This window comes from Alosa pseudoharengus, unplaced genomic scaffold (genome assembly GCF_046254945.1).
Source record: "Alosa pseudoharengus isolate Yale_2024_CS ecotype anadromous, Long Island Sound unplaced genomic scaffold, YU_APseudo_1.1 YU_APseudo_1.1_scf_2, whole genome shotgun sequence".
In the NCBI taxonomy this organism is placed as follows: domain Eukaryota; kingdom Metazoa; phylum Chordata; class Actinopteri; order Clupeiformes; family Clupeidae; genus Alosa; species Alosa pseudoharengus.
This window is the reverse complement of record NW_027468663.1, coordinates 8,738,792-8,752,094: the sequence shown is the minus strand read 5'-3', so window position 1 is coordinate 8,752,094 and position 13,303 is coordinate 8,738,792. Positions and strand designations below refer to the sequence as shown.

The 13,303-nt window shown below is 45.3% G+C and overlaps 1 long non-coding RNA gene across 1 annotated transcript in view; it reads left to right on the top strand.

Moving 5' to 3' along the window:
- LOC143135018 (uncharacterized) overlaps positions 1–9,586 on the top strand; it is a 79,054-nt gene extending 69,468 nt beyond the window's left edge. Inside the window, exons 2-3 of the long non-coding RNA XR_012988764.1 lie at positions 8,736–8,832; positions 9,500–9,586. This is a non-coding gene — a long non-coding RNA (uncharacterized LOC143135018). The remainder of the gene's footprint in view (positions 1–8,735; positions 8,833–9,499) is intronic.
- The last annotated feature ends 3,717 nt before the right edge of the window (positions 9,587–13,303 follow it).

Below are 13,303 nucleotides of genomic sequence, written 5' to 3'. Positions count from 1 at the left end.
TGTGTGTGTGTGTGTGTGTGTGTGTGTGTGTGTGTGTGTGTGTGAGGCATCTGGCAGTGGGCTGGTGTGTTGGAGGCGCTGGGGGGCAGGGGTTGTCTGTGTGGGTCAGAGGTGGCCATGCGAGCTTTATTGCGTGACGAGCCGTGGGGAGGGGTGCTGCTGGGGGAGATGAGTAAGATATCGCTCCGTTCCCCCGGTCACGGCTGAGCGGGCTTTAACCCTCTCTGGCCTCAGAGCACTGGCCTGGGAGGGGGAGCAGGGGCTCTGGGGGCAGGGGGCTGGAGCACTCTGTGTGTGAGTGTGTGCGTGTGTATGTGTTTATGAATGTGTGTGTGTGTGTGTGTTGGAGTTTGTGAGAGCCGTGTGTAATTGTGTGTATAGTGGAGTTTCTAGAAGTGTGTGTGCGCATGTGTGTGTGTGTGTGGGGGGGGGTTGTTAGAGGGTAGCGGCGGGGCAGGGGTGGCTCGGGGGACTAGTGGCTGATTTCTGATAGTCGCCGAGTGGTCTGGCCTCTCTGCTCTCACACAGGATATTAGAGTTCTGGGCTTCCCTTTTTCACACGAACTCCTCCAGCTCCGAGCAGCAGTGTGTTATTAATGCCGCGGAGAGCAGGAACAGCTATTCGGCTCTTTTTCCACCCTTACTGGAGATGTGGAACATTCCACTGCAGCTATATACAAAAAAGCAAATTGTCCGATCGGAGCTGCTGCTGCGGTCGGCTGGTTGATGCGTTCGGACTCCCCTGTGAATACAAAGTTTTATTCTCGCAAGGAGTTTATTGAATGCGATCAAACATAGCCTAGTATGTAGTTCGTCATTTTCCTTCAGTTGCTCTTGACTGCACACACTGATCTTGTTTATCTTATATGTTTATGTGTGATAAGATAACAGAAAGCTGTGAATAAAAAGCTATAACAAGTATTATAATGTGTCAGATGTTTTTTTTAATATAAACTTAAAGGTAAAACACATTTTTATTGTTTTGACGGTGTGGAATTCTGCTTTTTTTTATTAGCCAGTTTAATCGGTTTTTACCTTTTCTGACCCCGGTATTGTACAGTCCATCCCCATCCGTGCTGCTTGGCTGCGCTTTCATGGCCGCAGTGGAGCTCATTTATTCTGCTGGCCTAGGCGATGTCAACAACTAAAACACATTCATTGTTCAGGGACAATGCTCTGGGAAGCCCTTTTTCCATCCTCACCCTGCCTAGAGTGACACTGAGACCAATCCTGAAAATATGGGGCCTGGTGAGAGCTCATGGAGAAAACAGAGATTCGCTTCCTCGCCTCGTCATCCCTGCTACGGTGGCCTGGAGGGGCTGAAGGACCATAGAGGTGGTAAACAAAACATCTCGGCCTGTGTGAATTCCACTCCGAGAGGATGTTCTCAGTGGCGCTGTTTAAAAATAGTTTTCGTTGTAGAAAGGATAGGATCTACTTTCACTGTTTCACTGCATTTATTATTGACATGCTGTCAATATGACAAAACATTTTTATTGCATTAACTTTCCTATGATTGTCCTTGTACATGCAGATATATAAATATTATTATAATATATTACGTACATGACTCAATCGAAGAACATGTTACTTATATTACTATAAGAATTTAGAAGTAAATAGATGTAATGTAGTAGCTGTATATATATCAAGAGCCTCTATTTATTTTGTTTTCTGTTGTTCTCAGTGAAAACCAGTATTTCATTGTTGATGACAAGCTGATATTTCTGTTCACCTCCATACAGTTCACCCACACACTCCGTTCCCATGGAAAAGACCTGTTGTTAATCCTCAACTCGCCAGACTCCCCAAGACGTTCTTAATTCAGTATTATCGACAAGGCGTGTGTAAATAGCGGCCGAGATATGGGCGGGAGAAGAAAAATAAACATGTACTAAATTATTACTGACATGTTCCTAATTTGCCCCCTCACCCCATCCCCTGCCCCCTGGCCTCCTGCGGATAGGCCACCCCTGATGGCTGTCACACCTGGTGTTGAAAGGGGCTGGGTGTATATTATCTGGTGGGGATGCGACAGAGCTGGGGGTGGAGTGTGGTTGGGTTTGCCTTACTAACCTACCCCCCCCCCCCCCCACAACCCCCCTGTCCCTCCACCCTTTGCACCGGCATTTGGAGGTCAGGGCCAGGCAGTGTGTTTATCCCTCTGTCCGTCAACACGCCGCACGTCTTTCTTTCTCCTCTCTCGCTCTCTCTCTCTCACTCACTCTTACTCTCTCTCTCCCTCTCTCTCTCTCTCTCTCACTCACTCTTACTCTCTCTCTCCCTCTCTCTCTCTCTCTCTCTCTCACTCACTCTTACTCTCTCTCTCCCTCTCTCATACACACACACACACACATGGTCTCTCTGTCACTTCTCTTAGCTTTCAGAGAAACCCAGACTTGATTTTTCTATTGTTATTGTGATTCATCCACAAGTTGTTGTGCTCATGCAATTTTGTTTTCAGTAGTGTTTTTATGGATCTAGCGTTATCAAAATGTGATCTTTCCAGTCATAATCTGGTCAGGGCTATGAGTTTCCAATCTGTCCTCTCAGGATATTTGAATATTTCTGAATAATTTATCTTAAAAAATAACATCACATTAATATTCACTGGTCTCATTTAGAGCTAGTATAGCATAGAGCCATTTTCAATTTGAAATGTAAAATTTGGCTTTCAAAACAATAGCACAGCTGAGTGGATTACATCAGGAAGTAGTGCAGAGAAGTACTTTATTTGGCTGGATTACGCAAAATAATACTTTAATTTTAATTAGCAGTATTTCAACAGTTTTGGAAATACAAAACATTGGAAGAGTACTTTGATTTCAGTGTTTAAAATTTGTCTTAGTGCATAATTAAGAAGTGATTTGCAACTGCACTGGGAAAAAAACACACGCACACACGCACACGCACGCACACACACACACACACACACACACACACACATTTGCACCGCTGAAAGCAATTGCCAAACAGAGCAGCTGGTTTGCTGGTATCTTCGCAAAGAGGAACACGCACACTGAGTGACTGCATTATTCCTGCCCGGCAATTAAGCGAGTGTGTGGTTGCTGGCCGGGAGCATGCCCAGTGGCCTGTGAGCAGCCCCCCTGTTTATCTGCTCTGCGTCACACTACTGCTTCTGCCTGCACACGTGTGTCTGGGATTGTGGGATAGGTCCCCTGGGCTGGAGGACCACACATGTGGAGACGTGAACTCGGCTCTGGCTCGGTGCAGGAGTCCAGTGGTGGTCAGAGGCTCCGTTACCTAAGCCTCTCCCTCCCCTCTCTCCCCTCTCCCCTCTTGCCGTGCTGCTGACTGCAGCACTCTCACACATCCAGACGGGGAGGAAAATCATAACAGCCTCAGCAGCAACTTCAAGCCAAGACTCCCAGTCTAACGAAAGGAAATTGAAATGCACGTATTGCAAAAATGCATGGTGGAAATTATAATTGATTCTTTTTTTTATTAGATTGAAGTTTTAGATTTTTCACTGCACTAAGTTACTGGATATGAATATAGCATAAGTATTGGAGTATTTTCTCTTGTTTGCAACACACAGTTCAGCATGTAGAGGTTTTTGTGAAAACATGACTATGCTTCCTTCCTTTCCTTCATATAATTACTCAGTTTAGTCTTTCTTGCATTCTGTAGCCTGATTTACAGTAATTTAATCCAGGTTTTGGTAATTTTAACTCTATTAAATTTGAGAAGTCCTAAAATTTGAAAAGCAGCCCATGCCTGCAGTCATGAAAAAGTCTGTTGGTTCCTTGCAGTGGAGAACATCAGTGACCACCTTGCAGAACTTTCCCCCAACTATTCAGCGGGTTTGTCCCCAGAAGCAGCTTTGTTCCAGGCCGAGGTGTTTGCCTGGGCTGAATTACCCTCTGGGGTCTGGATGGAATCACAGGCGGGCCCTCTCTTTTCTCTGGCACTGCATGGGCACCCTTCAGGGAGGACAGTGAGGCTGCGGGTCACCCTCTCGTCCCGCTAAAAGAGCCCTTTATTACTGCATTCCAGCACAGCCAGTGATGTCATGAGCAGGTTTTGCCCATTTTTGTTTCGCCATGCTGTTTTTGAATGATTTCAGTGCCAGCAGTGAAGACTGAGATTGTGTTTGTGCACTTTTGACTGTGTGTGCATGTGTTCGTAACAACTGCAGATCCATTGTATTAGTTGAAAAGTATTCATGCAATCATGTAATTTTTTGGTAAATTAACACCTATTTTGCTTTCATAAGACGTTGTGCCATATTGTCGAACACGTGCTACAATACAAACATGAGTAAATATTGTGAAAATTCCAAACAACTTTGACCATACTAATGTATAAATGTTAAAGTGGCCAATGGTACAGAGCCAGAGAAAGAGTGAGAGAAACAGAGAGAAGGAGAGAGAGAAATGTGAGAGAGAGAGAGAAGGAGGGAGAGAGAGAGAGAGAGAGAAGGACAGAGAGAGAAGAGTTTGAGGAGGGGCTGAAACCTGACTCGTTGGCTTGCACTCTTGCCTCTCTCTCTGGGACTCCCCTACTTGGCCTGGACTTAATTGCATCCCGATATAAACAAGAGGGTTAGTGTGAGAGCGCCCCAGCAGCTGGGGGCTCAAGCAAAGGTCCAGACAAGGGATTGAGTTCAGAGAGACGGGACTTAACCAAGACACCGATATCAAGAAATATAAAAGAGATATATGGAAAAGAGGGAGGGAAAATCAGAGAACAGAAGAGAAGAGAGAAGTCTTCAAGAAGACACATTAACTGAGCAACAACAAAAAATGTTTTAAAGGCGAGAAAGAGAGAGTGAAAATTGAAAAGGGAGGGTGGCTAGAGAAGAGACAAAACCATGGGACTGATATGAGACGATGTCAAGGTGATATATGAAGAGAGAGAGAAGGCAGAAGCCTTAAAGACACTGATAAAGATAATATCTTATGTGCATAATATATAGGGAGAGAGAGGAGAACACAGGGTCTACAGAGAGACAGTCTGTGCTATAAAAATACAGGATTAACAGCATAATGCAGAGATGGAGAAAGATTACCAGTGCACAAGTATGGGGAACAAGAATGGCTACGAGAGATAAAGAGAGAGAAAAATACAATAATACACACAAAGACAACAGCACAGGCTTTTTTTTCAACCTTAAAACCTCAGGATTTAATATGTAGACCCCCCATCCTCATCTGGTTTGCAAATATAATAAGAGTGTTCCATGGTCAGTGTATCTGTGACCGAGCCGAGAGCCAATACTGGGTCATTTCCCACATTAGCTCAAGACTTGTTATGACATGTCATTTTTGCCCGTCATCAAAGCCACATTCTGCTCAACGCAGCCACAGAGCCAGCCCAAGACAAATACCATATAACATCTAAGCGTTAAAAGAAAAATAATTTAAAACCATCTCTTGACATAACATTCTGGTGAAATGCAGTGAAAGAAAGACAGAAAGAAAGAATGAAAGAAGGAAAGAAAGTAACAAAGAATGAAAGAAAGAAAGAAAGAAAGAAAGAAAGACTTTTTGAAAAGTGCCGTGTACGAGACAGCAATGTCAGACTACACACAGTGTCCTGCCAACATCTGATTCTAAGCATCTGACCCCATTATCTACTCATAAAACTGCAGCATACTGGAGGTGTTTGTCTGGAAGCAGTGGCATGAAGTGAGGGAGAGGGTGCAGACAGTAGCTCTGCTCAGTGGCTCCGCAGAGGTGAAAACAGCCTGTTGGAACATCTCTCTCACAGACACCCTACTCCGATCGATTAGTTCCAGGCGCTCGTAATGGACGGGCAGGGATTTCATTTCATTATCAGTGATCCCTTCTCAGGACTTCAAGCGAGCCCTGCTCCCCAGCAGTCCAAACCCAGCCTTTGATTCAATTATTTTCTTTACACTCTGTGAAAGCAAGAAAGGTTCAGAGTGAGGGTTGGCAATGCAGAACAGACACCATATAACCTCATGGTGAACAAAACCAAACTTATATCAATCAGTGGAGATGGTGATGGGTACATGGCGCACTTCAACTGGCCTGAAATGGCATATCTCAGTATGTTATGGTATGCTTCATTAAGATGAGTTTATTACATAGTAATAAACATTCATCACTGTCATGGTTGAGTAAGCATTTGAAAAATACACGTGAATTTCAAACGTAAAAAAAAAAATGCATCACCTTCATCTATTTGTTTTTGGTTTACTTGTTTGAAATTATATTACTAGAATCACAAACCATCGGGAGCATTTGCCAGCTATTAAGTGTTGTTGAACTGTGGCTTATTCATTGCACTCGGATTCATTATTCTTATTGCGGTAAAGCACAGTATGATCTGTAAGGTCTTGCTGTGATGCTAATAAAAGTAGAATTCACCGAAGAACTTTAAAATGAAGCAGGACATACCTGAACTCCACAGCCTTCATAAATCACGCTGGCTTGGAACTGCCTGCTCACATGATTTCTGGCCGCGTTCTATCTGCGTCATATGAGGCATTACAAACGAGCGAGAGGCTGGAGTGTGAACCCTCCGCCGAGAGCAGGAGAGGTCGTCATCGCTCTCCCCTTTACAACTGGATGGAGTCAGAGCAATCCACAATGCCACAAACAGAGTGTGGGGCTATTGCTCTAAGTGCCGTGCTAAAACACCTACTCCTCGAATGACTAAATGTATCAAGTAATATTTTTAGCAGTGTACTGGCTAACTTCTGCATTCCAAATTTTGTGCAGAGTTGAATAGCCTGCGGATGCTAAAGAGTGTGTGGCTTAAAGGGGCAAGTTGTTTGGAATATATTGAATATTTAAACAGACTATGAAACATTTGTTACTAATAACTTAGCTTATCTGCAGACATACTCTTCAATTAATTGCAATGACTCTGGATGAGATAATGAATAATAGTCTGGCAACAAGGAATGCAACAATTATTCAGGTTTTTTTTTATTATTTCCTCCACACAAATTTTTGGCTCCTCTGGAAATGAGCTGTGAGAGTTCCCAGGAAATTGGTATTTCATGTGGCATGCTATTTCGGCCATGCTGCCCTCCAGACTGGGACAAATTGTACCTTGGGCAGCTGCCAAGGTGTAAAATGCCCAATTTCAGTTGGAGCTATTTATGCCGCAATCATCCACAAGGCCGAGGCCGTCTCGGCACTCTCAGCCTCATCCACTTGACGTCTGTCCTGACAGCCAAATGACGGCGGCCGTCGGCCCTCATAAGTCCACACGCAGGCTGAAGGGGAGCTGCAGACACGGTGTCCCACGACCTTGACCCCAGTCTCCTGACCTGAAAGAAGATTTGGGACTCGGACAAATAGATGTGACATCACACTGAATGCTTTTGAGATTGCTGAAATACCGGCCCTTTGATTGGTGCAGTTTACATGTATACAGTATGTGTGAAATTAGCCAGTGGCTCCAACAATCTTTTTTTTCCGCTCTAAGATCCTGATAACTGCACTTACGATAACGATAGACATACGATAACTATTGGACTTGATTGTACTCTTTTATCTTCATGCTCACAGAAATATGGTGCCACACAAGAATACGTACGTATGTGAAAATCCCCTTAATCACTAGAAGTCACAAGCAAATACATTAAAAATCTGTTTTTCATTGCATTAATAATTGACACTCTCATTTCAGAAAGTTTTAACACACACACACACACACACACACACACACACACACACACACACACACACACACACAGAGAGAGAGAGAGAGAGAGAGAGTTTCCCATTCCTCTCACACAGGATCTCTCGCTGGGTGATTGACACATGCAGCTAACAGTCCTGGGGATGCTTTTCTGATGGAGGTCCTGTGCTTCAAAGGCAGCTCAGATGCTCCGGGACTCACTGGGTGCCTGGTGTGTGTGTGTGTGGGGGGGGGGTGTTGTCGGCAGCTGCCCCTAATCGCAGGGCAGTTTGGGCAGCTCCCCTGCCAGTGGGAGGATGAAAGCAGATGCCTGCACCTCACCTATTGTGTAATCCGAGTCCCCAACTTTCACATCGACCTTGCAGGGAATTCTCTTGGGTCAACACATTAGGGATTTCAAAGGCCATGGTTCTGAGTGGTATAAAATAGCTCTGAATGGGGAGGATTGGTTTGACCAATATAACTATTGTATGGGTCATTTCAAGCAGATTTTTTTTGTTGTTGTTTGCTTATCAACACTATTACTGGTGAAAATAATGTTAAATGTAGTTTGCAAAACATTCATTTCAAAATGATACGAGTCAAAAACACAGCAAAATCAAATATTTACGTAAGTGACCGGTGGCACCTTTAGATTTTCACCATCTCTTTTAAGTAGCCTATTTAGTCATGTCCAACAATTCTAATTTTAATCTGAACCAACCCTTGTGGAGATGGTGATCTTTAGTGGGGTGATTGTGCTAATGCATCCTGCATTTCCTCCCATGCTGTGTGTGTGCTCCCCCCACCTTCCCTGGATGCCATGTGACATATTTATTTAATATCCCCATTCACATAAGTGATGAGCCACTCTGGGCAGAGGACCTGTGGTGAGAGATGGTGGCATGGAGGGTGTGTGTGTGTGTGTGTGTGTGTGTGTGTGTGTGTGTGTGTGTGTGTGTGTGTGTGTGTGTAGTTGAATGAAGGGACATTATCACCAGCCATTTGGCTCCTTCCAACTGGAAAGCAGCGGGGGGTCACGGGGGTGTTGCACATCTGTCTGTGGCATTCCTCCTCTCCTAACTCAGCTGCCACTCCTCCACTCCCCCCTACAGGGCTGTTCCAGAGCTCTGCCCAGGAACAACTGATCTGGGGTCAATCATGACTCAGGAAGACCAGTGTTTGTCTGCTGTTAAGATCATCTATACACATGTGAGTGATTTGTCTACAGTTAATAGATAATCATTTAGTATGACTAGACATATAATCAAGAATTACTACAGCACTAGAAACTAGAAATTATCTGAGTTTCTGAAAAAAATTAAATAAAATTATTTTGGACACATATATTTTTAGTCACAGCCAAATATAGCCACTGCACAGGCCTTTGTTTACATTCTCCCTTTTTAGACAAATATATATATTTTTATGTTGACAGAAGTATTGCCCATCCACTTAAGAGCACTTGAACAATGTCAGCCATTATCAGAGAGGGCCTTTCAAACAATTCCCTTCACAACAGCAGTATCTTATCCTCCCCTGTTCTGTCCTCTCTCGTTCTCTCTCTATATATTTCGTACTCTTTTTCTTTCTCTCTATCTCTCCATCGCAGATACACACACACACACAAAGATTGTCTTATGTTTTGTTTCCATATATGTTTTTTTTATTTTACTTTAAACAATGTATCACTATCTTCCCAGATACATACAGTAGTAGGCTACCAACCCCCACCCCCCCCAACCCACCATTCCCTCTGGGGCTTATCTCCAATGCTCTTGTGTCACCTCAGATGGTGTGGCCGTGTTGAGTTGAGTAGAGATGAGATGAGGCAGCAGTGCCCTCCACATGTTCAGCCTTAAGCTTCCATTCCCAGCAGGTTCCCACGGGGCGCCCCAGCAGGAGGGAGGTTGTCACCAGCTCCTCCCCTGATAAAGCCTGTCTCTCTGCAGGCATTAAGGACGGGGTCTCAGGGGCACGCAGGAATGGACACCCCAGAGGGAGCACACTGAGCACTGGTCAGCAAGGCAACTGGTACAGCCAGGGAAGGTGATGGTGTCCATTACTGTTGACACTATACGTCACTAAGTGTAGCGTCACACCGATCTGACATTCAGACTGATTTCTGACAAAGTATAACAAAATAAACATCAGTAAAAACTTTATGTTGCTGCTGTACATGGATGATTCTTTTCAAGCTTTGTATGATCGTCCAGGACGTCTCACTATTTTCATTGGGTCATGTCTCCAGGTGAAATGAATTAAATAATTAGCTGTGAGAAGTCACAGCATTTTTTTCCAAATCTGATTTTGAATTCATGTGTTGAATGTTAGCACAGATTGACCACCAATATAAAATTGACAGAAAATGCAGGGGGGGAGAGAGAGAGAGTGTGTGTGTGTGTGTGTGTGTGTGTGTGTGTGTGTGTGTGTGTGTGTGTGTGTGTGTGGGCATCTGGTCTTCATCAGTAGGGGAGCAGAGATAGGAGGTCATCACTCCTCCCAGTGCTCCTCAGCACGTAGCAGCACACCCACCCAGGTGCTGTACACTGGAATGGGGAGTTGGACTCCCTCTAAGAAATGCTGCAATCTGCTGCTGACAAATGGTACACCCTCGCTGAACATGTCATGCATCCTGCTTCAAACTATGCACCACAATTTGTAGCACACACTTTAGCAGCATATATTAGAACACATATTCAGGTATGCATGCTCTTAAGAAAGAGTGCAGTGTGAAGCTGTTAACAGTAACACAAGAAGGAATTTGTCTATTTGATCTGTGTGGATCAAATAGTTGCTGTTGCTGCATGTTTGGCGGCCACTTTGCTTATTTGTACAGCAATCATGTCAGAGGGGAAATGACTGAAATGGCTGTAATGCTCACACACAGATGCGTACTGGCCTCATTCAGCCGCCACACGTAAGCTATTATAGTCAGACAGTAGCAGAGCGGCACCCCAGAGAATGGCAGCTAAATATTTACAGAGGGTGCAGGTTAAGGTAAAAGATTAACGCTGGCCATGAATGGCTTACAAAATGGTGACCACAGCATGTGTACCATTCAGGTGTCTATCACAACTCTCTGTTCTCACAGCAGACATTTATTTATTTATTTAATTTTTTATTCAAAGCATTTACCTATAAAGAATGCAGAGTTGGATTGAGGCTAATATTGTGGCCAATACTCAACATAGAGGTCCCTCTCCAGTGTTAAAAGGGTTAAAAAGCTCCCCCACACTCGGACCCAGATTTACAGCCAAGTGTTCAAGTGTTGCGTGTGTGTGTGCATGCATGTGTGTGTTCCCCTCTATATGTGAAATCCCAGTGAATCATGCGTGTGCTCCCTGGCCGGTGCTTTGAAGGAGTCAGTCTGCTGGAGTGGCCTCGTAAATCCCACGCACTCACAGCGGAGGGGTAGGCCCTCTGTACATGGAAGGCTAATTGCTGAACTTTGCCACGATAGAATTCACTGAGCCCAGTGATTTGTCAAATCCTGCGTCCCTCCGACAATAAATAACCACGCTGAGAGTGGCCGCTTGGCCTGGCGTTTGGGTTTTAAAGTAAGGATGGCTCCCATTTGGATTCCGTCAGTGGCAGTTAATAGCAGCCACCGCTGTTTTGAATGTGAACAAGGGCAAGATGGTCGACCGCCCAGAGTCAGAAAGAGGAATGTTATCTACATGCGATACGGTTAACATCCATTATGTATGAGAGCGAAGATTTAGATTCTCAAATAGATTTTTCTGCTAAATGAAATGTCAGATTGTTTTGGTCCAACCACTTTTGTGCTGTCTGAGGTTTGACTGTCTGCTCTGCCAGAGGGCGATTTATTCAACACTACAGCAAAATTGATTTTATATACACATATATGGTACAGATGAAACTGTATACATCAGCAAACCGACTGAGTCTGTGTGCTGACACACAGAAATATATTTGCAAGCAACAATGAAACAGCGAGGGGCCTTTGTTTTCATAACTTTTTTAATAAAAACACACACTGTGATTGAAGTCATCGTCCCTCTGCGGGTCGGTCTGAAAATGGACAAAAGGAGGGGTGCTTTATGGTGCATACAGTCCACAGCTCTTGGCCTCTTTATAAGGGACACACGCTGAGCTGTAGGACTTCCAGACAATATGCGCTGTGCCATCAGAAGAGAGAGCCTGCGTTTGTTTTGACGTTAAGTTCACTTTGTACCCTGGGTGACCCTCCTCTACCTTCTGCTGCCCGCGCTCACCCTTCTTACAGAGGACTGGCCTCTGACTCTGTTTTCTTTCTCTCTATCACTCTCCCTGTCTCTGTCTCTCCCTTTCTCCCTCTCTCTCTTTCTCTCTCTCTCCCTCCCTCATCTGTTTTTTTTTTGTCTTCTCTCTATCCCTGTTTCTCTCTTAGTCAGCACCCAGCTGATGGCTGATGTGCGAGTGTGCTCACCGTCTGCAGTTCACAGTGTGGCCAAGTGGGCCTCATTACTCGCTCCTGGCTACATACCTGGCTCACTTTTGACCATTGTGGAGGAAATCTATTTTTATTTCTGTGGTGAGAGTATGCGATTTTCACAGCACAGCTTTCCTGTCAAAACAACGTCCAAATGAGCATAAGAAAAGAAGGAGAGAAGACAGACACATAGTCCAAGGCTCAAGCAGTATTTGGGATTGAAGTAACAGCTATCACCCTCACCTACGCACATGGTGTGGTACCTTGTCTCATGAATACACACCTTGAACTGGTCTGGGGGCATTCAGGTTTTCCATGCATGTTTTCCTGGCCGCTCTGCTTTTTCATCCTGGGGGCACTTATAAATGTGGCCTGTGTGCCTCAAATAGCCTCAAAATAGCATCTGAATCTTAATTACCCCAGAAGGAGCAAACACAGGTGTGGAAGCAGCCCCTCCACCATCCAGGGCTCCACCACTGCCACCTCCACCACCTCCCAGCCTCACTAATGAAGGCGATATTTGTTCAAAAAAAAGGAGAGGGAGAGCGAGAGAGAAACCCACGAGGAAGTCCAAGTCCTGGCTCGACCTTTGAAGTGTGGAGCTGGCCGGGGCGTCCGGCGGCTGAGCAAAAAGAGGGCCTTTCTGTGGCATGGGAATGGAATGTCCCACATCAATCCTGCATTTTCATCTCAGAATTCTGCCGCCGCCCCTGTGTCCCTCCTGGAGATGAGCGGAACAGTGCGGAGGGAGGGAGGGGGGGGGGCATATGCGGCGAGCGCCCGGAGATGAAGGCCAGTGGCAGTGTGTGTCTGCATACTCCTTTCCCTCTTTGTGAATGTGTTTGTGTGTGTGTCTCTCTCTGTGTGTGTGTATGTGTGTGTGTGTGTGTGTGTGTGTGTGTGTGTGTGTGTGTGTGTCTGTGTGTGTGTGTGTCTCTGTGTGTGTGTGTGTGTGTGTGTGTGTGCTTGTGTGTATGAGTGTGTGTGTGCGTGTTCATGTGTGTGTTTGGTGGTGGCTTGTTTGCTCTCTGGGAGTGGACATATGTCATGCTGCTCGACAATGACAACTACTGGAGGCTCTCCTCCTCCTCCTCCTCTCCTCTGAGGTAACAGAGGTGTGCTGCTGCTGCTGCGGCTGTGGCTGGAGGTCCTGGAGGGCGACAGTGAGCAGCCTCCAGCCTCCCCAGCATCCAGCCCAGACAATGAGCACTCTGTTCGGGGGCCGAGGTGAGCTTACTGTGGGTACTG